This window comes from Macaca fascicularis, chromosome 1 (assembly GCF_037993035.2).
Source record: "Macaca fascicularis isolate 582-1 chromosome 1, T2T-MFA8v1.1".
Classification (NCBI taxonomy): Eukaryota; Metazoa; Chordata; class Mammalia; order Primates; family Cercopithecidae; genus Macaca; species Macaca fascicularis.
Window position 1 is genome coordinate 206,870,349 of NC_088375.1, and position 26,691 is coordinate 206,897,039.

Here is a 26,691-nt window from a genome sequence, read left to right on the forward strand (position 1 = left end):
GGGTTCTGTCAGTGATGCCATTATTCTAACCACACACCTGTGGCTCAGCGGGGCTGCCAGTCCCCTGGTGGGAGATAGGCAAGCGTAGCTAGAAACAGCCTCTGAAGGACTGGACTCTCCTCTCCTTGGCTTCCTCCGGAGTCCCTCCAAGCCTGTATTGCTCTATGGGCTGCTACCTTGCAGTCGCCTTGGTGCTTGTTAAATTTCACTTCCTGGCCCCATCACCAGCCCTGCTGTATCAGAATCTTTTTTCTTTTCTTTTTTTTTTTTTTTTTTTTGAGACGGGTTCTTGCTCTGTCACTGAGGCTGGAGTGCAGTTGTGAGATCATGGCCCACTGCAGCCTCAATCTCCTGGGCCGGAGCGGTCCTCCTACCTCAATCTCCCAAACAGCTGGGACTGCAGGTGCGAACTACCACACCTGGCTAATTTTTTTTTCTTGGTAGAGATGGGGTCTGGATTTGTTGCCCAGGCTGGTCTCAAACTCCTGGTCTCAAGTGATGCTCTGCCGCAGCCTCCCACAATGATGAGATTACAGACATACACCACCACGCCTGGCCTACCTTTATTTAATTAATTTATTTTATTTTATTTTTTTGAGATGGAGTCTCACTCTTGTCACCCAGGCTGGAGTGCAATGGTGCAATCTCAGCTCACTGCAACCTCAGCCTCCTGGGTTCAAGCAATTCTCCTGCCTCAGCCTCCCAAGTAGCTGGGATTACAGGCACTCGCCACCACGCCTGGCTAATTTTTGTATTTTTAGTAGAGATGGGGTTTCACCATGTTGATCAGGCTGGTCTTGACCTCCTGACCTCGGGTGATCCACCCACCTCAGCCTCCCAAAGTGCTGGGATTACAGGCATGAGCTGTGCCCGGCTAAAACTTTATTTTTAACAAGTTCTCCAACTGAGTCTGATGTGAGGAAAGGAATTGACCTCTAACCCTGGGACACTGGACAGGAGCTTGGGTAAATAAAGTGATTTTCATTTACTGAACTCCTGGTATGTACCACTCATCATGCTAAGTGTGAGGAAGGGAGTATGTGTCACTGTTACAGACTCAGGAAACAGGCTCAGAGAACATTCACTGCAGGGCTCAAGCTGAGGACCAGCGGTGATGATTAAACCCTGATCTGGCAGATTCTTAGAGTTGGCATTTGAGAATGTCCACCTATGCCTTGGCCCAGTTTGCTTTCCTCTGTGCCCTGACACCTCTGCTCCCTGCTAAGCCCAATATTTTGGTTGTGGTGGAGGGTGGTGGGGAGAGGTATTAATAGAAATAGAGTAACTTTCAGTGCAGAATGTGCAAAGCTGGAGCCCCGGGTGCAGTCGTAGAGGTTTTTGCCAGAACTCTGGTCCTTTGCCTTGGTCAGACAAGGGACTCCTCAGTGCAAGGGTTTGTCTTCTCCCTCAGCCTGGTGGCTATGGAGACAGGGATGGCTTTATCTCCCTCTCAGCCGGATATGGCTTCAGAAGGCAGAATCTTCTCTTTCCTAAAGGCTAGGCATTTCTGAAGGCAGGTCTGTCTCCTCTTCTGTTGAGGGCACCTGTAGGCAGGGCTTTGTCACACATTGTACTGGCCTCCTGTGGGCAAACTGGCTGTGTGTCCCCTAGACAGGAGTGCCTTCTGAAAGCCGCTTTGGGTCTTTTTCATCAACTTGGGGCTCACTGGATTCAGGGCTGTACCCACTGAAGCCCGGGCTCCTGAGGGCAGGGCTGTGTCCCCATCTCCCCCAGGCTGGGGACTCCTGAGGACAGGGCTGTGTCCCCATCTCCCCCAGGCTGGGGACTCCTGAGGACAGGGCTGTGCCGCATCTCCCCCAGGCTGGTGGCTCCTGAGGACAGGGCTGTGTCCCCATCTCCCCCAGGCTGGGGACACCTGAGGGCAGGGCTGTGTCCCCATCTCCCCCAGGCTGGCGGCTCCTGAGGGCAGGGCTGTGTCCCCATCTCCCCCAGGCTGGGGACTCCTGAGGACAGGGCTGTGTCCCCATCTCCCCCAGGCTGGGGACTCCTGAGGACAGGGCTGTGTCCCCATCTCCCCCAGGCTGGCAGCTCCTGAGGACAGGGCTGTGCCGCATCTCCCCCAGGCTGGTGGCTCCTGAGGACAGGGCTGTGTCCCCATCTCCCCAGGCTGGGGACTCCTGAGGGCAGGGCAGGGACCTTCTCTAGGTCAGGGCTCATCTCCCCCTCAGTCAAAGGACCCAGTTCCTCTCTCCTCTACCAGCCCAAGCCCAGCCCTTCCTCCCAGAGGGGCGCAGCATCAGAGGGGTCCAGCCCAGTACTGTGGGATGAGCTGGTGTGCCTGGCTGGATGTGGGTATTCCTGGTAACTTTGGTGTTGGGGCCGCACCCCAGGAGCTGGCTTCCTGGTCTCAGCTGCCCTGCCCACCCAGCAGAGTCCGGGGGCAGGCCTTTCCTAATCCTTCGTCCTGCTGCTGCTCATTGGAGGGTAGAGCAGAGTGAGTCACACACCTGCGTCTGGGCCCGTCCTCTGCCTCCTCTCCTCTCATTACCTGCTTCCTGAGCTCCCTGAGAAGTCATCCAGGAGCTCCCCGAGAAGCCATCCAGGAAACATGCTCTCAGGGCCCCCCCATCTGCTTCAGCCTCTTTGTCACCGCCTGGACCACCATCCCTGCTGTTTCTCAGGTAAGAGGCTGGTGATCTAAGGGAAGGGCTCAGTTGCGGCCGCTTTGTCTAGCTGCCCTGCAGAATCCTCAAGGCTGCTCAGATTCCGGAAGGGTCCGCAGAGCTAGGTAATGTCTGGTTTCCCTCCTGTTGGCACCCCCTCAAGGACACATGGCCCGTCTTTGTTGCCCACAGACACAGCACAAGCCTCCCACCCCTCAGGGTCATTTACACACACTCACCAACAGACGCGGCACCCCTCACTCACCACACAAAACACATCTGCGTCACCCGCAGAACCCCTTCACCACACACAACAGACCCTCATCATCCACAGATACAACCCATGACCCTCCCTATACACATACACGAACGGCACCAACGGACAATATTGCCTCACGTGATGCAGATCCTAACCCAGGAGAAAACATCCTTACAGACACACAACATGCACAACCGCACGGACAGACGCACACCCCAACCCGGAAGACCCTCCACCCACTCACTGCAAACAAACTCACTCCGCAAGGTCTCACAAATATCTTCCTACACACACACACACACACACACATACACACACACAGAGCAATGCAACCACCTGTACATATCAGAACTCCCCTTCCCCCAGATGCGCCCGCCCTACTGTTCAGTCAGTAGGTCAGTAACCCCATTCCCACTTCTCACCCTCTCGAGCTCATGCACTGGCAGCCAGGGCCACACAGCGGAGCAAGAAGGGCAGAGCTGAGCCAGGGGTCCCAGTCGCACCAAAGAGCATGACAGGAGAGGCTAGCGCTCCCAGCTGTTTCAGTGCTGCTTCCTATAGCCCTAGGACTTAGAGCACACTGATAATAAAAACACGGGTGGATCACCTGAGGTCAGGAGTTCCAGACCAGCCTGGCCAACATGGTGAAACCTTGTTTCTACTAAAAACACAAAAATTAGCCGGGCGTGGTGGCAGGTGCCTGTAATCCCAGCTACTCAGGAGGTTGAGGCAGGAGAATCACTTCAACCCAGGAGGCGGAGGTTACAGTGAGCTGAGATCCCAGCACTGTACTCCAGCCTGGGCACAGAGGGAGACTCTGTCTCAAAAACAAAAACAAAAACAAAAACAAGAACAAAAAAAACCCCAGCTACCAGCATTTACTACATGCCTCCTGGGAGCCAAACACCATGCTCAAGGCTTTTACAAGCATTATCTTTTTTTTTTTTTTTTTTTTTTTTTTTTTTTTGAGACGGAGTTTTGCTTTCATTGCCCAGGCCAGAGTGCAATGGTGCGATCTTGGCTCACTGCAACCTCCGCCTCCCAGGTTCAAGCGATTTTCCTGCCTCAGACTTCCAAGTAGCTGGGATTACAGGCACGTGCCACCATGCCCGGCTAATTTTGTATTTTTGCAGAGATGGGGTTTCTCCATGTTGGTTAGGCTGGTCTCGAACTCCTGACTTCAGGTGATCCGCCCGCCTCAGTATCCCAAAGTGCTAGGATTACAGGCGTGAGCCACCGTGCTTGGCCATAAGTATTATCTTACGCAGTTGTGTAAAACCTTTATGAAGTAGGTATTATTATCTTCATTTTACAGCTATGGAAATAGGCTCAGAGAGGTTAAGAAACTTGCCTAATGCACCACAGCTAAGAGGCTGTAATGAAATTTAAACTTAGGTGAGTCTGGTCCCAGAGTCCACCTTTCTTTTTTTTTAAATGTTTTACTATTTATTTATTGAGACACAATCTTACTCTGTCATCCAGGTTGGAGGGCAGCGGTGGCATGATCTCAGCTCACGGCAGCCTGGACATTCCAGGCTCAAACGATCCTCCCGCCTCAGTCCCTTCATGAGTAACTGTGACCACAGGCACGCACCACCATGACCAGCTAATTTTTATATTTTTTTGTAGAGACGGGGTTTCGTCATGTTGCCTAGGCTGGTTTTGAACTCCTGAACTCAAGCAATCTTCTTGCCTTGGCCTCTCAGAGTGCTGGGATTGCAGCAGGCATGAGCCGCTGCACCTGGCCTCGTGCTTCTTTTTTTAATTAAAAAAAAAAAAAAAAGAGAGGTAACAAATTAGCAAGTTAAAAGTTCAATAGATATAAAAGAGTACATAGAGAAAAGATACTCTCCTATCCTTGTTCTCCAACCACCCTATCTCCCTCTTAGAGGAAGCCTGAGTTACTCTAGAAGGACCTCTCTCTCTCTCTCTTTTTTTTCTTTTTTCTTTTTGTAGAGATGAGGTCTCACTATGTTGCCCAGGCTAGTCTCAAACTCCTGGGCTCAAGTGGTCCACCCGCCCTGGCCTCCCAAAATGCTTGGACTACGGGAGTACACCACTGCGCCCGGCTGGAGACCTTTCTTTTAACCACTGAGTTAGTTGGTTATGACAGTTACATTTCATACCAATGTCATAGCTTTCCAGTCTATAAAGAGTGCCCAGGCTCTGTGGGCTTTCCCAGGCCCTCCCCTGCCCAGGCAAAGCCAGTGGCCTCAATTAGGCTTCTTCCAACTTAAGTCCTCTGCTGCCTTAAACCTCTAGGGACCTCTCTTCCTTTGAATTTCCTGGTCTGGATTGTTCTCCCTGTCAGGCCTCCCCCGCGAGGCCTGGCCACATCTCTGAGGCTTCCTCTCAGGATACAGTGCATGCCAAGGCGACCTTTCTTACAAGATAGGGAGCGGAGTAGTTCTTGCTTTGCTCCCGAGCTGAAGAGGGAGGGCCAGCAGGACTCAGCCCTGAGCAAGGGAGGGAAAGGATGAGGGAGAGGAAGAGGAAGAGGAGAGGAGAAGAGAGACGAGAATGATAGTGGCCAGGCGTTGTCCTTTACTGGCCTAATCCCATTGTGAGGATGGCGGTGCTTCACAGATGAAGGCTCTGAGGCTCAGGGAGGCCCAGGGACTTGTCCCAGGTGACACCGTTGTGAAGTGGCAGAGGTGAGATTTAAACTCCCAGAGTTTGTGGAAAGATGTGAGAGAGAGGGAGAGAGAGCCCAAGAGAGAAGCTGAGGTTGTGGTGAGGAGGAAGAGAAGATTCGGGGCCGTCCATCCCTAGGAGTCTCCCTGGGAACTTGCTGCCTAAGTAACTTTTGGGCTCTCAGAGACCTCTGGTTTTAGAGCAGTCCCCTTCCTCCTGTGACTCTTTCTCTATTCTGTTCTTTTGCACTATTGTCTGTCCTTGGTATTGTCTATACCACCCCTTCTTAACTACTACAACTTAATGGCAAGCCTGATAGACGATGTGGCGTATTCCTGGACTTTCCACTTTCTCATTCTCCAGATTCTCTTTGCCAATCTCAGGCTTATGTATTTATCTTATAGAATACAAGATAAATATAATCTGTAGAATAATATTACAAAACAGTTGTGTATCCACTGCAGTGTTAAATATTACAGATATAATAGAAGCCTCCTGGCCAGGCACGGTGGCTCACGCCTGTAATCCCAGCACTTTGGGAGGCCAGGGTGGGTGGATCACGAGGTCACGAGATCGAGACCATCCTGGCTAACAGGGTGAAACCCCGTCTCTACTAAAAATACAAAAAAAAAACTAGCCGGGCGAGGTGACGGGCACCTGTAGTCCCAGCTACTCGGGAGGCTGAGGCAGGAGAATGGCACGAACCAGGGAGGCGGAGCTTGCAGTGAGCTGAGATCATGCCACTGTACTCCAGTCTGGGTGACAGAGCGAGACTCCGTCTCAAAAAAAAAAAAAAAAAAAAAAAGAAGATTCCTGTGTATTCACACTCATTCCACTGCCTTTCTCAGAGGTAATCATATCCTGAATTTGTCTTTATATATGGATGCATGTGTATTGCATTCTCCAACATAATAATGTGTTAAGAAATGTTATCTGGCCAGGCACGGTGGCTCATGCCTATAATTCCAGCACTTTGAGGCCGAGGCAGGCAGATCACCTGAGGTTGGGAGTTTGAGACCAGCGTGACCAACATGGAGAAACCCCATCTCTACTAAAAATACAAAATTAGCCAGGTGTGGTGGTGCATGACCGTAATCCCAGCTACTTGGGAGACTGAGGCAGGAGAATCGCTTGAACCCGGGAGGCGGAGGTTGCGGTGAGCCGAGATTATGCCACTGCACTCCATCCTGGGTGACAGAGTGAAACTCCATCTCAGTGGTGTGCGCCTGTGGTCTTTGCTACTCAGGAGGCTGAGGTGGGAGGATGCCTTGAGCCCAGGAGGTGGAGGTTGTAGTGAACTGAGATCATGCCACTGCACTCCAGCCTGAAGTCCATGAGCTTGTCTCAAATACATGAACTTGTATCAAAAAGTATAATTTATCTTCTGCAACATGCTTTTTTAGTATCGCATTAACGTTTATTTATATTTATTTATTTATTTAAAATGGAATCTCACTCTGTTGCCCAGGTTGGATTGCAGGGGCTCACTGCAATCCATCTTGGCTCACTGCAACTTCTACCTCCTGGGTTCAAGAGATTCTCCTGCCTCAGCCTCCTGAGTAGCTGGGACTACAGGAGTGCGCCACCATGCCCGGCTAATTTTTGTTTTAAAAAGTAGAGACAGAGTTTTACCATATTGAACAGGCTGGTCTCGAACTCCTGACCTCATGATCTGCCTGCCTCGGCCTCCCAAAGTACTGAGATTACAAGTGTGAGCCACCGTGCCTGGCCGCATTATGTTTATTATCCTTGTTATTATATGCAGCTCTTTTCATTTTAATATATGTACAGGATCGCACTGAAGAACCATACAAATGTCTGTTTCCTTACTTCTGTGTTTAATATATTTGGTAAATACCTAGGAAAAATGTGCACATTTTCAACTTTATTATACAATTATTATTTTTTATTATTTTATTTTTCTTTTAATTGGCATGTCATCTGGCAAGCATTTATTATGAAAGTAACTTCCGGGTGCAGCACAGCAACATGGCACAAGTATACATATGTAACAAACCTGCACGTTATGCACATGTACCCTACAACTTAAAGTATAATAATAATAAATAAATTAAAAAATAAATAAATAAATAAAAAAATAAAATTCAACTGAATAGCTTTTAATGTAAGATACAGAAAATATGTATATCTATGCTGGAATTGCTTTTGTAGCTGTCACATTGGGTATACATGAAAAGTATAATATAATCTCTGTGTAAAAAAAAAAAAAAAAAAAAAAAAGAAAGTAACTTCCAAAACAGTAGTGGCAGTTGCACTGTCTTTTGGCAGGGTAGTAAGAGTTTCCATTGCTCTGTATGCTCTCCAGTATTTGGAATTGCCAGACTTGAATTTCTTCCATTCAGGTGGGTGGTGATTGTTTTAACTTAGGCTCCTGATTTCCTGAAATGTTGACTATATTTTTATATTTCTTGGTCATTTGGGCTTTTCCTTCTGTGAATTGCCTATTTCTTTCTTGACTCCTTTTTCTATTGGGTTTTTCTTCAGTTGACTTATAAAATTTATATTATATAACGCCTGAAAATTCTTTGTTGCATGTGTTGCAAATATCTTCTCCTGTTTTGTGACTCTTCATCAGTTTTTGTTTTTTGGGTTTTTTTTAGATGGAGTTTAGCTCTTGTTGCCCAGGCTGGAGTGCAAAGGCGCGATCTCCCAGAGTCTTCCACCTCTAGGATTCAAGTGATTCTCCTGCCTCAGCCTGCCGAATAGCTGGGATTACAGGGGCCTGCCACCACACCCAGCTAATTTTTTGTATTTTAGTAGAGTTTCACCACATTGGCTGTGCTGGTCTTTAACTCCTGACCTCAGGTGATCCACATGCCTTGGCCTCCCAAAGTGCTGGCATACAGGCATGAGCCACCGTGCCCAGACTGTTTGTTTTTTGAGACAGAGTCCCCCTCTGTCACCCAGGCTGGTGTGCAGTGGCAAAATCTTGGCTCAGTGCAACCTCTGCCTCCTGGGCTCAAGTGATTCTCATGTCTCAGCCTCTTAGGTAGCTGGGATTACAGGCATGCTCCACCACACCAGGCTAGTTTTTGTATTTTTAGTAGAGACGGGGTCTCGATATGTTGTCCAAGTTGGTCTCGAACCCCTGAGTTCAAGCGACCTGCCCGCCCCATCCTCCCAAAGTGCTGGGATTACAGGTGTGAGCCTCACTCCTGGCCATTTTTGTATTTTTAGTAGAGATGGAGTCTTGCTATGTTGCCCAGGCTGGTTTTGAACTCCTGGGCTCAATTGATCTGCCTGCCTCAGCCTCCCAAAGTGCTGGGATTACAGGTGTGAGCCACTGCACCTGGCTTTCATGTTTTACAGTGTCTTTTAATGTAAATAGTTTTCAAATTTCTATGGCCAAATTTATCCAGCTTTTCTTTATTATGTATAATTTCCATGTCTTAATTTAAGAAGTTTTCTTGGCTGGGCATGGTGCTTCACGCCTGTAATCCCAGCTCTTTGGGAGACCGAGGTGGACAGATCACTTGAGGCCAGGAGTTTGAGACCAGCTTGAGCAACATGGCAAAACCCCACCTTTACAAAAAATACATGGTGCCTCTAGTCCTAGCTACTTGGGAGGCTGAAGTGGGAGGATCGCTTGAACCCAGAGACAGAGGTTGCAGTCAGCTGAGACTGCACCACTTCACTCCAGCCTGGGTGATGAGCGGGACTCTGTCTTAAAAAAAAAAAACTGGGGGGGCCGGGCATGGTGGCTCATACCTGTAATCCCAGCACTTTGGGAGGCCGAGGCGGGCGGATCACAAGGTCAGGAGATTGAGACCATCCTGCTGAACACAGTGAAACCCCGTCTCTACTAAAAATAGAAAAAATTAGCCGGGTGTGGTGGCAAGCGCCTATAGTCCCAGCCACGCGGGAGGCTGAGGCAGGAGAATGACGTGAAGCCAGGAGGCGGAGCTTACAGTGAGCTGAGATGGCGCCACTGCACTCCAGCCTGGGTGACAGAGCGAGACTCCGTCTCAAAAAAAAAAAAGGTTTTTTTCTCCCACCCCTAGATCAGAAAGATATTCAACTCTATTTTCTTCCAACACTTTGTATATTTTGTTTTTCATGGGTTGTTATTCCATTTGGAATTTAATTCTGGATATGATATGAGAGATCTAATTTTATTATTATTTTTTCCTTAATGGATGGCTAATAGCTTGCACTATTAGTGGCTATTAGTAGCTAATATCTACTCTTCTTGATCTGTAATGGCAACTCTGTCTGTCAAGTTTCCATAGATGAGCTCTTTATTTACGGGATCTCTGTTTTGTTTCTTTGCTCTGTTTATTCCTCCTTACTTCAGTGAGTAGCCCTTTTCTCATTAGTATCCAATGGAGGATAGTGTGGGTGGAAGAATACCACAGGGAAAAGAGCATGGGTTTTGGAATTGCTATGATAATATCACTCTGAGGGCCAGGCGAGGTGGCTCACGCCTGTAATCCCAGCACTTTGGGAGGCCGAGGCGGGCAGATCACTTGAACTCAGGAGTTCAAGACCAGCCTGGGCAACATAGCGAGACCCCGTCTGTATAAAAGAAAAAAATACCACCCTGTATTTTATTTATTATTTGTTTATTTATTGATTGATTGACATGGAGTCTCCCTCTGTCACCCAGGCTGGAGTGCAATGGCATGATCTCGGCTCACTGCAATCTCTGCCTCCCAGGTTCAGGCAATCCTCCTGCCTCAGCCTCTGCAGAAGCAAGGATTACAGATGTGTGCCACCACCCTGGGTTAATTTTTATATTTTTATTAGAGATGCGGTTTCACCATGTTGCCCAGGCTGATCTTGAACTACTGACCTCAGGCGACCCGCCCGCCTCAGCTTACCAAAAATGCTGGGATTACAGGTGTGTGCCACCACGCCCAGCCCCACTCTGTCTTAATACTGTGACTTTAAAGTAAGACTTGACATGTAATATGAAAAGTCCTTTCAGGTATCCTTGTTGTTCATATATATGCCCTTGTTCTTCAAAAATTTCTCAGCTACTCTTGGCGCTTTGCTTTTTCATTTGGAATTTTAGAATTAGCCTGTAAATTTTCTGGGAAAACCATTGGGATTTTGATTGCACTGGCTCTGAATTTATAGATTAAATTGGAAAGAATTTGTATTTTGATGATATTGACAGCCTCATGCATGAATATAATACATCTACCTGTTTATTTAATTTTTTTAAAAAATAATTTTTGTAATTTCCTTCATCAAGATCTTGCACATCTTGGGGCTGGGCACAGTGGCTCACACCTGTAATCCCAGCACTTTGGGAGGCCGAGGAGGGCAGATCACCTGAGGTCAGGAGTTCCAGACCAGCCTGACCAACATGGTGAAACCCTGTCTCCACTAAAAAAAAAAAAAAAAAAAAAAAATTAACCAGGTATGGTGGTGTGCACCTGTAATCCCAGCTACTGGGGAGGCTGGGGCAGGAGAATTGCTTGAACCCAGGAGGCAGAGGTTGCAGTGAGCTGAGACGGTGCCACTGCACTCAAGCCTCGGTGACAGGATAAGACTCCATCTCAAAGATCTTGCATATCTTTGGCCAAAACAAGAAAAAACAAAAAAAGCCAAAATAGTTTTCTTGCTGTTATAAGTTGTGTCTTCTTAAAAATATCATTTTCTGTTTAATTGCTTGTTTATAGGAGCATGATTGCTTTCTTCATGTTGATTTTATATCCAGAAATCTTGTTTAAGTGCTGTTTTGGTTCTAATAATTTTTCTATGGAAATGCTGCAATTTTTCTACGTAAATGGTCATACTGTCTGTGAAGATAACAGTTTTGCTTTTCCTTACCAATCTTTTGTAATCTTTTTTTTTTTTTTTCTTTTTTTGAGACGGAGTCTCGCTCTGTTGCCCGGGCTGGAGTGCAGTGACCGGATCTCAGCTCACTGCAAGCTCCGCCTCCCGGGTTCACGCCATTCTCCTGCCTCAGCCTCACCAGTGGCCGGGACTACAGGCTCCCATCACCATGCCCGGCTAATTTTTTTCTATTTTTAGTAGAGACGGGGTTTCACCGAGTTGGCCTGGGTGGTCTTGATCTCCTGAGCTCGTGATCTGCCCACTTCGGCCTCCCAAAGTGCTGGGATTACAGGCGCGAGCCACCGCGCCTGGCCATAACCTTTTTTTCCTTTGATCTGATAGTCTTCACAACATAATAAGGTTGTGATTATTCCTATATGATTATTCCCATTTGCAAATTAGAAAACAGGCTTGAAGAGGTAATTTGGCTTTTTCAAGTTCACACAGAAAGCAGGTAGCATCAAGATTTGAACTCAAGTCTCTGATTCTAAAACCCGTACCCTTTTCCTTATGGTATTCTTTCACCCACATTATCCTCCATTTGCTGATGAGAAAAGCGATACTCACAGCAAGGAACTGTCCACAACACTCTTGGCAAAGGACAGGTTTTGAGAGCAGAAAGAACCGAACAACCCCTTTATAATAGTTGTGCAGCACTGCCCTAGTTTAGTGTATCTGGGTCCTAATTCCAGCTGTTACCTACTAGCTATGTTACTTGAATAAATCACTTCCTCTCTCTAATGTCATTCATTCATTCAATAAGCTTTATCCAGCACCTGCAATGTGCCAGGCAATGTTCCAGATCTTGGCAATAAACTCAAGGAGATTACAGTCTAGTTGGGGAGAAGATAATGAGCAAAGTAAATAAATAAATAAAATACATGTTATATTAGATGTGATAGGTGCTGTGGAGAAAAGGAAAGCAGGATGAGAGCCTGGGAATGTGGGGGGATGGCTGCAACTTATTAGGGTGGTCAGGAAAGGCCCCAGTGAGAAAGTGGCATTTGAGGAAAGACCTAACTTTGAGTGTCTGAGGAAGAGTGGTCCAGGCAGAGAGAACAGCAGGTACAAAAGGGTGAGGTGAGGCCAGGCACGGTGGCTCACGCCTGTAATCCCAGCACTTTGAAAGGCCAAGGTGGGTGGATCACTTGAGGTTAGGAGTTCGAGACCAGCCTGGCCAACATGGTGAAACCCCGTCTCTACTAAAAATACAAAAATTAGCCAGGCGTGGTGGCGTGTGCCTGTAATGCCAGTTACTTGAGAGGCTGAGGAAGGAGTATCACTGGAACCCAGGAGGAGGAGGTTGCAGTGAGCTGAGATGGCACTATTGAACTCCAGCCTGGGCGACAGAGCAAGACTCTGTCTCAAAAACAAACAAAAAAACAAAAAAGGAAAACAAGAGGGTGAGGTGAGAGTGTGTTGAGGAAGGGCAGGAAGACCAGAACGACTACAGTGGAGGGAGCGAGATGTAGGGAATGAGGTGAGGTCTTACAGGGTCTTGCAGGTGCTTTAAAGGACTTTGACCTCTCCTGTAAGTGAGATGGAAGGCCCTGGGGCGCTTTGAGCAGAGGAGTGATGTGCTGTGACTGATGTTTAATAGTTCAACCACATTGCTGTGTTAAGAACAGACTAGGCCGGGTATGGTGGCTCACGCCTGTAATCCCAGCACTTTGGGAAGCCGAGGTGGGCAGATCACATGAGGTCAGGTGTTCGAGACCAGCCTGGCCAACATGGTGAAAACCCGTCTCTACTAAAAATAAAAAAAATCAGCTGGGTGTGGTGGTGCACACCTGTAATCCCAGCTACTTGGGAGGCTGAGGCAGGAGAATCACTTGAACCCAGGAGGTGGAGGTTGGAGTGAGCTGAGATCACGCTACTGCACTCCAGCCTGGGTGACAAAGTGAGACTCCATCTCAAAAAAAAAAAAAAAAAGACTAACGGGATGTGAGTATGGAAGCAGGGAGACAGTGGGGAGGCTGCAATCCAGCGGGGAGGTAGAGGGACTTGGACCGGGGCTGTAGCAGTGGAGGTAGTGAGAAGTGGCAAGATTTTGGATCTATTATCTATCTATCTATCCATCCATCATTTAAAGTTTTTTTCTTTTTTTTTTTTTTTGAGATGGAGTCTCGCTCTGTTGCCCAGGCTAGAGTGCAGTGGGGTGATTTTGGCTCACTGCAACCTCTGCCTCCTGGGTTCACGCCATTCTCCTGCCTCAGCCTCCTGAGTAGCTGGAATTAACAGGCACGTGCCACCATGCCCAGCTAATTTTTATATTTTTAGTAGAGACGGGGTTTCACCATGTTGGCCAGGCTGGTCTCGAACTCCTGACCTCGTGATCTGCCTGCCTTGGCCTCCCAAAGTGCTGGGATTACAGGCGTGAGCCACTGTGCCCAGCCCATCATTTAAAATTTAAAGTAAATTTATTTATTTTAAAATTTAAGCCGGGCGCGGTGGCTCAAGCCTGTAATCCCAGCACTTTGGGAGGCCGAGACGGGCGGATCACGAGGTCAGGAGATCGAGACCATCCTGGCTAACACGGTGAAACCCCGTCTCTACTAAAAATACAAAAAAAAACTAGCCGGGCGAGGTGGCGGGCGCCTGTAGTCCCAGCTACTCCGGAGGCTGAGGCAGGAGAATGGCGTAAACCCGGGAGGCGGAGCTTGCAGTGAGCCGAGATCCGGCCACTGCACTCCAGCCTGGGCTACAGAGCAAGACTCCGTCTCAAAAAAAAAAAAAAAAAAAAAATTAAAATAGGTTTGATGAACGAATTTTTAAAATGTCTTATAAACGCAAACATAAAGCAACCCCTGGCCTGGCATGGTGGCTCAGATCTGTAATCCCAGCACTTTGGGAGGTCAAGGTGGGTGGATCGTCTGAGGTTAGGAGTTTGAGACCAGCCTGACCAACATAGTGAAACACGTCTCTACTAAAAATATAAAATTAGCTGGGCATGGTGGCACATGCCTGTAATCCAAGCTACTTGGAGACTGAGGCAGGAGGATCATTTGAACCTGGGAGGCAGAGGTTTCAGTGAGCTAAGATCGCACCATTGCACTCCAGCCTGGGCAACAAGAGCAAAACTCCATCTCAAAAAATAAAAATAAATAAAAAATAAAGCAACCCCTAAAATAAGCAGTCTCCTACTTTCCTGACAATAAGATGTCAAAAGAGATTTTTTTTTCCCCCCGAGACGGAGTCTCGCTCTGTCGCCCAGGCTGGAGTGCAGTGGCACGGTCTCGGCTCACTGCAAGTTCCACCTCCTGGGTCCATGCCATCCTCCTGCCTCAGTCTCCCAAGTAGCTGGGACTACAGGTGCCCGCCACCACACCCGGCTAATTTTTTGTATTTTTAGTAGAGACGGGGTTTCACTGTGTTAGCCAGGAGGGTCTCGATCTCTTGACCTCGTGATCCGCCCACCGCAGTCTCCCAAAGTGCTGGGATTACAGGCGTGAGCCCCCTCACCCGGCCAGAAGAGATTTTTTAAAGGCCAACTTGAATATATACAAACTATCAGGAACATAGCTAATACACTAGAGTTTTTCAGTCCCAGCACTATTAACATTTGGAGCCAAATGATTTTTTTTTGTTGCAGGGCTGTTCTGTGCATTGTAGTATTTTTAGCCCCATCCCTAGCCTCTCCCTACTAGATGCCAGCAGCACAACCCCACTCCCATCCCATCTGCCAGTTGTCACCACCAAAAATGTCTCTAGTCATGGACAGTTGTCCCCTAGAGGGCAAAATAACTCCTGGTTGAGAACCTCTGATATAGTAAAATTCCTACCTATTACACACACACATATTTTGGAGACAAGATCTCACTCTGTCACCCAGGCTGGAGTGGCAGTGGTGTAGTCACAGCTCACTGCAGCCTCAACCTGCTGGGCTCAAGTGATCCTCCCACCTCAGCCTCCCGAGTAGCTAGGACTACAGGCGTGCACCACCATGCCCAGCTAATTTTTTCTGTATTTCTTGTAGAGACATGGTTTTACTGGCATGAGACACTGTGCTCAGCCTTACTTATAATATTTAATTTATTCTTTTAATTACTTATATACTTAAATATTTTGGGCAAGAGCTCGTTATTTTATAAATACGACTTTTTTGCACTCAAATTTCACAAAACAAATGTATAGGCATCTTTTACGCCAGTATCTTCTTTGTTGTTGTAGACCCTTTTCTGTCATTTAACAGAGCTTTCCAGGCTGCATCATTTTCACTTCTGTCTACATTGAATGAGATGCAGCACTTAACATCCCAATAAGATGCTATCACAGGAAAATTACATCCCAAGACACAATTATCCACTACATAATATTGGGACAGTTTTCTTTTTCACTGCTGTTCTGATCTCAAAAGCTGAACAAGTATTGCTTTAAAAAACAAACACAAAATTGAATTTCTTTTAAAAACAAACAGCAAAAAACCCTTTCTTATTTATAAAAAATTGAAAACCGCTGGGCCTGGTGGCTCACGCCTGTAATCCCAGCACTTTGGGAGGCTGAAGTGGGTGGATCACTTGAGGTCAGGAGTTCGAGACTAGCCTGGCCAACAAGGTAAAACCCCATCTCTACTAAAAATACAAAAGTTAGCCAGGCATGGTGGCAGGTGCCTGTAATCCCAACTACTCGGGAGGTTGAGGCAGGAGACTCGCTTGAATGCAGAAGACGGAGGTTGCAGGGAGCCGATATCGTGCCATTGCACTCCAGCCTGGGTGACAAAAGCGAGACCCCGTCTCAAAAAAAAAAAGAAAAGAAAACAAGTGCAACATTACGTTTAAAGATATAATGGATCCTCATGTACCTTTAGCCAGCTTCAACAATTACCAGCACACTTTTTTTTTTTTTTTAAGAGACAGGATCTCACTCTGCCACATAGGCTGGAGTGCAGTGGCATGATCATGGCTCACTGCAGTGAATTTTTTTTTTTTGAGACGGAGTCATGCTCTGTTGCCCGGGCTGGAGTGCAGTGGCCGATCTCAGCTCACTGCAAGCTCCGCCTCCCAGGTTTACGCCGTTCTCCTGCCTCAGCCTCCCGTGTAGCTGGGACTACAGGCGCCCGCCACCTCGCCCAGCTAGTTTTTTATATTTTTTAGTAGAGACAGGGTTTCACCGTGTTAGCCAGAATGGTCTCGATCTCCTGACCTCGTGATCCGCCCGTCTCGGCCTCCCAAAGTGCTGGGATTACAGGCTTGAGCCACCGCGCCCGGCCACTGCAGTGAATTTTTAAAAGTTTTTTGTAGAGATGGAGTCTGGCTACGTTGTCCAGGCTGGTCTCAAACTCCTGTCCTCCAGTGAGGACCACCTGGACCTCCCAAAGCGCTGGGATTATAGGTATAAGCCACCATGCCTGGCAATCCTCAATTTCTCTTCCTCCTTCCTTCCTTCCTTCCTTCCTTCCTTCCTTCCTTCCTTCCTTCCATCTCTCTCTCTTTATTTTTTTTGACTGGGTCTCACTCTGTCACCCAGACTGAGTGCAGTGGTGCAATCTTGGCTCACTGAAATCTCTGCCTCCTGGGTTCAAGCGATTCTCTTGCCTTACGCTCCTGAGTAGCTGGAATTACAAGCATGTGCCACTACACTAAGCTAATTTTAGTATGTTTAGTAGAGACGGGGTTTCACCATGTTGGCCAGGCTGGTCTCAAACTCCTGACCTCCAGTGATCTGCCTGCCTCGGCCTCCCAAAGTGCTGGGATTACAGGCATGAGCCACCGCGCCCGGCCCAATTTCTTTCTTTTTTTCCCCTCTTGTTTGAATCAGGATCCAAGAAGATTCATGTAGCAATTGGTTGCTATGTCTCTTACTTCTCTTTATTCAAGTAGTTAATTTACGTTGAGGTGAGTTCTCACTGTGTTGCCCAGGCTGGTCTCAAACTCCCGTGTCAAGTGATCCTCTCACCTCGGCCTCTCAAGGTGCCGGGATTACAGGCGTGAGCTCCTATGCTCGACCTCTTAATTCTCTCTTAATCAATAGTTTCTCCCTATATATTTTTTTCTTGTTTAGAATTTATTTATTGAAGAAAGCAGGTCGTGTGTTCTGTATGTTTCTTATCATGTGCGTTAGTTGAGTGCATCCCTGTGATTTTGTTTCCTTCTGTAACAGGAGTAAACCGGTGGTTAAACTTGCTGATTCTATTTTGGTTTCCTTGGCAAGACTGTTTTATAGGTGGTGTTGTGAATTGTGCACGCTCAAACACAACTTCATCAGAAAAGTTTTCAAACATACACAAAAAGAGAAGGAAGAGTACAAGAAATCCTTGTGGTAGTTTCCTATGGCTGCTATAAGAAGTTACCACAAACTTAGTGGTTTAAAATAACACACGACTGGGCGCGGTGGCTCATGCCTGTAATCCCAGCACTTTGGAAGGCTGAGGCGGGCGAATTGCTTGAGGTCAGGAGTTTGAGATCAGCCTGGACAACATCGTGAGACTGAGATCGCGCCACTGCACTCCAACCTGGGAGACAGAGCGAGACTCCATCTCAAAATAAATAAATAAATAAAAATCAATCAATCAATCAAGTAAATATTTTGCCACATTCTCTATTTCTCCCCTCTCTCCCTTCATTCCTCTTCCTTTCTTTTTTCTTCATACTCTGTATCCATCCTTCTTTATTTCTTCTCTTTGTTTTTCTTACTTTCTCTCTTTCTCCTTCCTTTCTTCTTATTTTGCTGTAATATTTTAAAGCAAATTCCACATATATGGACATTTTGTTATATAACTGTAACACCATTATCTCCTAATACTATTATCAAGAATCCCTTAGAATTATCTATACACCAGTTTCTGTGATTTTCTCAGATATGTCTGTCCTGGATATTTTCTGTTTTCTCGTCCAGACCCACTCTGGGAATGCTGGTGCATGGCCAGAATGCACTCCACCCTTCTTCACCCACCTCTGTGCCCTGGGCTGCCCTGTATGGACCACATTAATGGTTCCTTTGTTTCTGGTTGGGCTCAGCCAACTGGTGGTGCCGATAAGACGATAAGACGTCAGAGGATGGGAGAAGAGAAAGGTTCGAGTATTTATTTCCTGGTTCCCTCCCTGCCAGTTGCAGGATCAGCTGCAACTTCTTTTTTTTATTATTTATTTATTTTTTTTGAGACAGAATCTCGCTCTGTTGCCCAGGCTGGAGAGCAGTGGCTTGATCTCAGCTCACTGCAACCTCTGCCTCCCACGTTCAAGCAATTCTCCTGCCTCAGCCTCCCAGGAAGCTGGGATTACAGGCGTGTGCCACCACGCCCGGCTGATTTTTATATTTTTAGTAGAAACAGGGTTTCACCATTTGGCCAGGCTGGTCTCAAACTCCTGACCTCAAGTGATCTGCCTGCCTCGGCCTCCCAAAGTGCTGGGATTACAGGCATGAGCCACCATGTTTGGCCTCTGAAATCTCTTTTAATCTGGAAGAATCTCCTCCCTGTTTCTTGTGTGCTTTTATTTCATTTTATTTTTAACTTTTTTTTGTTTTGTTTTGTGTTATAGAGACAGGGTCTCCCTGTTTTGCCCAGGTTGGTCTCAAACTCCTGGGCTCAAGGGATCCGTCCGCCTCAGCTTCCCAAAGTGTTGGGATTACAGGCATGAGCCACTGAGCCTGGCCCTGTGTTTGTTTCTGTGTTCATACGGTTGATTTCGGGAGAGAACTGGCTTCGTTGTCCAGTAGAATGTTCTATATTCTGGAATTGGCTGATTTCTTCCTTGTGAGGTCCTTTAATTTATTCCTCTGTCCCCTGTATTTTCTGAAAACTGAGGTTAGACCTAAAGGCTTGATTAGATTCAAATTTGGACATATTTGCTTGTTTTTTTTTTTTTTTTTTTTTTTTCACCCAGGCTGGAGTATAATGGCATCGTCTCAGCTCACTGCAACCTCTGCCTCCTGGGTTCAAGCAATTCTTATGCTGCAACCTCCCAAGTTGCTGGGATTACCAGCGGTAATCAGCAGGTGTGTGCCACCATGCCTGGCGGCTGGTGTTTTGTTTGTTTGTTTGTTTGTTTGTTTTTAGTAGAGACGGGGTTTCACCATGTTGGCCAGGCTGGTCTCGAATTCCTGACCTCAACTGATCCGTCCGCCTCGGCCTCCCAAAGTGCAGGAATTACAGGCATGAGTCACTGTGCCCAACCAAATTTGGACATATTTTCAAGTGGAGCCATCATAGTTTGCTAACAGAATGGATGTGGGGTGTGAGAGAAAGCTTAGGACTCAGTTTCCTCATTTGTAAAATATTGATAGTAATACCTGCCTACCTACCCTGCTTATTGATAATCTCAAAAGAGGTGCTGATCTGCAGCTGCCACGTGTGCGCGTGGAAGGGACTATACTGGAAGGCAGGCCGAGCCAACAGTCCCGGACCTTGAGCCAGGTGTCCTGGAGACTCTGGGCAATGGAGGCTGGTTGATCCCGGAGGTCCCTCCCAGGCTTGCTGTCCCTCCTGGAGGGTGGTGGCTGGAGGAGGGCTGAGGTGAAACTGTTTTGGAACCAAGGATCTGGGCTGGGGAGCAGAGTTGAGGCCTTGCCTTTCAGGTGAGCAGTTTGCATGAAGGCTAAGTTCATGTACAGACCATGGCCTCATATTTCAGGGCACTCGAGGCTCAAAAGGCCTCTAAGGGAGATAAGAAGAAATGATCAAACTGAGTCTGTTTCTTTTCCTTCTTTTTTTTTTAAAAAAATATAAAGATGGGGTCTCATTATATTGCCCAGGCTGGTCTTGAATTCCTGGGCTCAGGCAATCCTCCTGCCTTGGTCTCCCAAAGTGCTTGGCCTGAGCCTGTTTCCATGTGCCTGGCAGGAGGCCTGGGCTGCATTTTGGGGATTGGGAGAGTGTGTGTGGTGGGGGAGCATGGAGCAGTATGGACGCATGAACTTGAGGAAGGAGGTGAGCCTGGCAGGTGTGAGTGAGGGGAGACTGGGCGTGAGTGTGCAGGTATCTGGAGGGACACAGCGAGAGTGGGCATCTCTGCATGAGAGTAGGCACTGAGTGTATATGAGTGTGCAAGTGTTATGTGGTCTGAGTGTGTCTGCCTGTGTGTGATGTGGGGCTGGAGATGGAGGAGGGGGCAGATGCTTGGCTCTAGTTCTATATGACTGAGGCAAATGTTACAAGTGGTTTGTCCTGGCCAGGCGCGGTGGCTCATGCCTGTAATCCCAGCACCTTGGGAGGCCGAGGCGGGTGGATCACTTGAAGTCAGGAGTTCAAAACCAGCATGGCTAACATGGTGAAACCCCATCTCTACTAAAAAGACAAAAATTAGCCGGGCATGGCAGTACATGCCTGTAATCCTAGCTACTTCAGAGGCTGAGGCAGAAGAATCGCTTGAAACTGGGAGGCAGAGGTTGCAGTGAGCTGAGATTGAGTCACTGCACTCCAGTTTGGGGGACAGAGTGAGACTCTGTCTCAAAAAACAAAACAAAACAGTATTTTGTCCTTTGAGATTTTTGGCTTTGATAAGGGACATTAGGAGGAGGAGCCTGGCCCAGATACCCAGAGTGGAGCTGAGGCTGGATGCTGATGCAGGCCCCCGACTCTGCTTACACCTGCCTTGCTGTGGGACCCTGGTCCTGTCGGGACCTCAGTTTCCCTCTCTGTGTAGGAGGTTGTTGGGTCGGCTGATGTATCTGAGGGACTTGCTTCTTTAGACAGGGTCCATCCCAGTGCCTGGTGCCTGGGGGTGCTCAGATGGTGCTTGTTGGTTGGTTGAAGGAATGAGTGGGTAAATGGACTGGAAACCGAGGCAGAGACTCTGGCTCACCTCTCACTTATGCACATGGGATGCCCCCACCGGCTCACTTTCACACATACCCCCACACCCACACTCACACATTCATGTGTGTTCACCCTCGATTGCCCACCCCTCTTCACACACGCTCCCACGAACTCACACGCTGCCCAACCCAGGCTCAAGGTCTCAGGGAGCTTCCACGTCCACCCCCACAGCTCTGTTCCCATGGGATTTCTGGGCTCAATGCTTCTTGGTCTCCAGGGATGCCCTGCCCAGTCACGCCGCTGACCACAGTGACTCTTCTGAGCTTCATATCCCTCCACTTCTCCCTCCACTTCATATCCCAGCGGGCATTCTCTTTCCTCCACTCCCTTTCTTTTATTTTCTCTCTCACTCCCATCCAGAGACACATAGACCCAAATGCGCACTGGCACATGCTCGCCGCCTGTGTCTCCTCATCTCGTCTTTTGTCTTGGATCTTCCCTTGTCTTTGTGCCTGAGTCTCCTTGTTCCTCTCATCTCTCCCGGCGTTTACATCTGTCTTTTTCCCTGAGCCTCGCTCCCTCCATCCATTCCTCCGCCCTCTCATTATTTTTCCCTGACTCCCTCCCGCCTCCTCCCTCTCTCCTTTGATTTTCCTGGTCCCTCATCTCTCCTCTCTCCTCTTCCTCACTCTCATGCTCCCTTTCTCACTCTCTTGAGTGCATGCACTTGCTTTCTCTCTCTTGCTTTTCCTCTTTCTCACCTCAGCTCCCTGGCCTTGGGCGCTGCCTACAGTCGGCGTCCCTCGCTCTTTATGAGAAGACTCTGTGCAGTGCCCAGGTCCTGGCGGCCCAGCTTGGAAGTTCCTGTGGCACCCCTTGAGAGGCCCTAGGGCCATAGCATTTCCTCCCAGGGGTGACTTGGTAGTGATACGCTGTTTCCTCACTTCTGCAATTGCCAGACAGCACAGAGGCTGAAGCTGGGGCCAGGACCCAGACAGAGACACACAGTTCCCGCAGCTGAAGCCGCTGCCCCTGCTACAGGTAAGGGGGACTCCTGGCCCCTGCTGGGCAAGGGGGAGGCATAGAGAAATATCCTTAGGAGGCAAACCAAGGTCATGCCCCCAGGCTGCGCCTAAGCAGATGGGCGCTTCTATTTTTTCTTTTCTTTTCTTTTCTTTTCTTTTCTTTTCTTTTCACAGGGTCTCTCACTCTGTTGCCCAGGCAAAAGTGCAGTGGCGTGATCACGGCTTGCTGCAGCCTGGACCTGCCAGGCTCAGGTGATCCTCCCACTTCAGCCTCCCAAGTATCTGGGACTACAGGCGTGCTCTACCATGCCTGGCTAATTTTTGTATTTTTTGTGGAGACAAGGTCTTACCTTGTTGTCCAGACTGGCCTCCAACTCCTGGGCTCAAGCAATCAGCCTGCCTTGGCCTCCCAAAGTGCTGGGATTGCAGGCATGAGTCACTGTGCTCGGCTGCTTCTGTTTTTAAGGGATTGTTCTGGCACCTTTCTCAGGCCCAGAGTCTCATGTTTAGAAATAACTTCTAGTGTCTAAACATTCCTGGAGAATCCAACACCCAAGTTTGGCTTTTCCGAGGCTGGGACAGTGCTGACCCAGAGACCCCACTGGGAGGTGGCGATGGTGGTGATGGGGGCAGCTTGGATCTCAGGGAGCCAAATGACATCTACTTGACTAGCTGTGTGGTCTTGGCCAAGTTACGCTCCATTTCTGTGCAGTTTTCTAAATTGTCAAATAAGGATAATGCCATCTCCCCCACAGAACTGTCGGGACACACAAAGGATCTACTACAGGGAGGGGTACTTAGGAACTCACTAAATGCTAGGTTTGCGGGGTGGGGAAGGGGGTGCTGAAAATAACCAGGTTCTTATACACAGGGCCAAGCCCACAAACAATGGCCCCTATCAGGTCCCAGGTGCTAGGGACAGGGCCCAGGCTGGCACCTGCCGTCCTCCACTGGCAGGAGGTCCCGACGTGGGGCTGTGTACTCGCTTACTTGTGAAATATGACAGAACCGGCAGGCTCTCTCCCCACACCTCCGGCTGCTCTCCTTTAGCTCTGACTGAATACCCAGCTGTGTTCAGGTGTTTGGGGCGGTGTGTGTGTGTGTTGGGGGAGGCGGTAGGGGTGGGAGGTGTGTTGGGGAATGCTAGGGAAGCAAAAGAAACACCACTATCTTTAGGTCCTGACAAACCAGCCAGAGAAAGAGGTCAGCCCCTTAGATGACTGGGTCCTGGACCAGAAGTGGGCATCCGGGGTTTCGATCTCAGCTCCTGCTGACAAGCCGGGACATTGAGTCGTTCAGAAGTGGCACTTTTCTCCTTTGCAGATTGCAGGTTAAAATACTGACCTCTGTGGGCCGGGCGTGGTGGCTCATGCCTGTAATCCCAGCACTTTAGGAGGCTGAGGCTGGCAGATCACGAGGTCAAGAGATGGAGACCATCCTGGCCAACATAGTGAAACCCCATCTCTACTAAAAATACAAAAATTAGCTGGGCGTGGTGGCAGGTGCCTATCATCCCAGCTACTCGGGAGGCTGAGGCAGGAGAATTGCTTGAACCTGGGAGGCCGAGGTTGCATTGAGCTGAGATGGCGCCACTGCACTCCAGCCTGGGTGACAGAGCGAGACTCCATCTCAAAAAACAAAACAAAACAAAACAAAATACTGACCTGTGAGTTTGAGGGGAGGATGAAGTAAGAGGTGGGGTGGGGAAGTGCTTTGTCGATTGGAAAATGCTGCACAAAGGGGACCGATGCATTCCCTCTAATGCTGACTCTGTGATGCCTGCTGTAAGCGCCTTACGGATGAGGAACCTGTTTTGTTCACTGTTGTATCCTTTATCCTTAGCACAGGGTTTGCAACATAGCATATGCTTAGAATATGCACAGGACAGATGAATGACGAAGTGGTTTTTGCAGTTGGGAGTGAATGGACGGTGAACCAGAGGGCCAGTATCTGGTCCCAGCTCTGCCCCCGACACTGCGTTCACCTTGGGAAAATTCCTTCTCATCTCTGGGCCTCAGTTTCCCCATCTGGTCATTGAAGGAGTAAGGAATTCACAGTTTATGTTATCAGTGACAAAATGCGCCTACAGGACTGAGTTTTCTCTGATTGGTGATGGGAAGGGGGTATGAGGAGAGGTTGGGATCTTGTTGTCCTTTTACAGGGAGCCCCTTCCCACCCCAGGCCTATAAAGGAGGCCTTGTTGAAGAGGACGGCATTCTCTTTCTTGGTGGCATCCCCCACTTTCCTGTTCTGATCCCCTAGGTGGGTAGAGGCTTGGGCCTCCGAGGGCAACAGTGGAGCAGGACCCTGGTAGCACCCCTTGACGGGCCTAGAGGTGTGTGTCTGGGGCAGGAGTGGAGCCAGCTCCCGAAGGGCAAATGCTGGGACCCTGCTGCAGCCCCCTCTCTGACCAGCCCCTCTTGGGTTCCTTGCCAGCATGATGAGAGCGGGGAGAAGCCTCTGGTGTGTCTTTGTGTGTGCATGTGTGTCTGTGGTTATGTGGGGTGTCTGGCTATGTCTGCGTGTATCTGGAATGATGGGCCGGGAGCATAGCCAGGCTGCATGTGGCCTGCTCCAGCCAGACATCTCCCCTCCCAGGAGCAGATGGCCCACAAAGCCAGCTGAGAGGCTGATAGGCCTCTGTGTGTCTTCAGCCGAGGGGAATCACAGCCAGATTCTGTGTGTGTATTTGTTTTTGTGTTTGTGTGTGAGAGAAAGAGACAGAATATGCAGGGGAGGATCACCACTCAGCCGCCCCTCCCCACTCCCTTGGTTCTGCAGGAGGGGGATCATCAGGGCCTGGGTTTGGCGTTGAGCCCGACTGGTTAATGGGAGAAGCACGTCAAAATCAAATTTGTGCATACCCTGCGCCACCCACCCCGCCCCGCTTTTTTTTTTCTTTTGAGACAAGGTCTTGCTCTGTCATGAAGGCTGGAGTGCAGTAGCATGATCACAGCTCACTGCAGCCTCGATCTCCTGGGCTCAAGCAATCCTCCCACCTCAGTCTCTCAAGTAGCTGGTACCATAGGTGCACACCATCTTGCCTGGCTAAGTTTTGTGGTTTTTTTTTTTTTTTTTTTTTTGTAGAGGTAGGGTTTGACATGATGCCCAGGCTGGTCTTGAACTCCTATGCTCAAGCAATCTGCCTGCCTTGGCCTCCCAAAGTGCTGGGACTACAGGTGTGAGCTACCATGCCTGGCCCATGCCCTCCCCGCCCCACTTTTTGTTTTTTAAGAGACACAGTCTTGCTCTGTCACCCAGGCTGAAGAGCAGTGGCATGATCATGACTCACTGCAGCCTTGAACTTCTGGTCTCAAGCCATCCTCCTGCTTTAGCTGCCCAAGTAGCCAGGACTACAGGCACATGCCACCATGCCTGGCTAAATTAAAAAACAATTTTTTTTTTTTTTTTTTTTTTTGTGGAAACAGGATCTTGCTATGTTTCCCAGGCTGGTCTTGAACTTCTGGCCTCAAGCCATCTCCCACCTTGGCTTCCCAAAGTGCTGGGATTACAGGCGTGAGCCACGGCACCCAGCCTACATTACCTTTTACAGTTCATAAAGTCCATTTCAATGTATCAAGTGCTTTACTGTTTACCAAAAACTGTCACTACCAATAATCTCACTTCCTTTTTTTTTTACAACAATGCTTTGAGATAAGCAAGGCACAGACACCGCATTTTGCAGATAAAAACCCAAGGCTCAGAGCTGGAATGAGGCTCACTCAAGTTATGTGGGTGAGTGGCACAGCTGAGGCCAGAGCCCACATCCCCTGGTTTCGGTTCCTATGCTTTCTCTCTGGCTAACCTCGATTGCTTCTAGGAGACAATGTGTAGCTGGCTTGGTGCATGGCCAATTCGGTTGCTTCTTTATTCACTTATTCAACAAACATTTTCTGAGGACAGCAGAGAAGGGAGTTCACAGTTACTGAGTAAATTGCTTCACTCTGCTCTCACAATCACCCTGTGAGGAAGGTTTTATTACCATCATTTTGCAGATGAAGAAAGGGAGGCTGGGAGAGCCAAGGATCACATAGCAAGGAAAAGCAGACCCAGGTGCAGACTCAGGTCTGTGTGACTCCAGGGCCTGTGCCCAGCCCTGCTTTTTTCCCTAGACGGGGTCCTGGACTGGGCACGAGGACACCAGCAGGACTCAGGAACTCCTAGGCTGAGAAGAAGTCAGCGTGATTCCTGGTATAACAGAGGCATGGCCAGGTGCGGTGGCTCATGCCTGTAATCCAGCACTTTGGGATGTCGAGGTGGGCGGATCACCTGAGGTCAGAAGTTCGAGACCAGCTTGGCCAACATGGTGAAACCCTATCTCTACTAAAAATATAAAAATTAGCCAGGCATGGTGGCGTGCGCTTGTAATCCCAGCCACTTGGAAGGCTGAGACACGAGGATCGCTTGAATCTGGGAGGTGGAGGTTGCAGTAAGCTGAGATTGCATCATTGCACTCCAACCTGGGTGACAGAGTGAGACTCGGTCTCAAAAACAACCCACCCACACACAAACAAAAACCAGAGGCATAACAGAGGCATGATGTGCCCAGTGCTGGGGCAGCCCAGAGGAGGTGGTTCCTCCCTCCCTCTTCCTGGCCCTGGCCCTGTCCTGGAAGCAAAATTGGGTAGGGTAACTCAGACAGATACCATC

The 26,691-nt window shown here is 48.6% G+C and overlaps 1 protein-coding gene across 3 annotated transcripts in view; it reads left to right on the forward strand.

Moving 5' to 3' along the window:
* The first annotated feature begins 2,504 nt into the window (after positions 1–2,504).
* PTAFR (platelet activating factor receptor) overlaps positions 2,505–26,691 on the forward strand; it is a 50,874-nt gene continuing 26,687 nt past the window's right edge. For 2 of the 3 annotated variants that reach the window (XM_065526550.2, XM_005544241.5), the window contains exon 1: positions 21,971–22,057. The gene's annotated coding sequence lies outside the window, so the exon portion shown is untranslated. Of the gene's footprint in view, positions 2,643–21,970; positions 22,058–26,691 lie in introns of those variants that run through there. The other variant, XM_005544242.5, reaches the window with a different exon arrangement.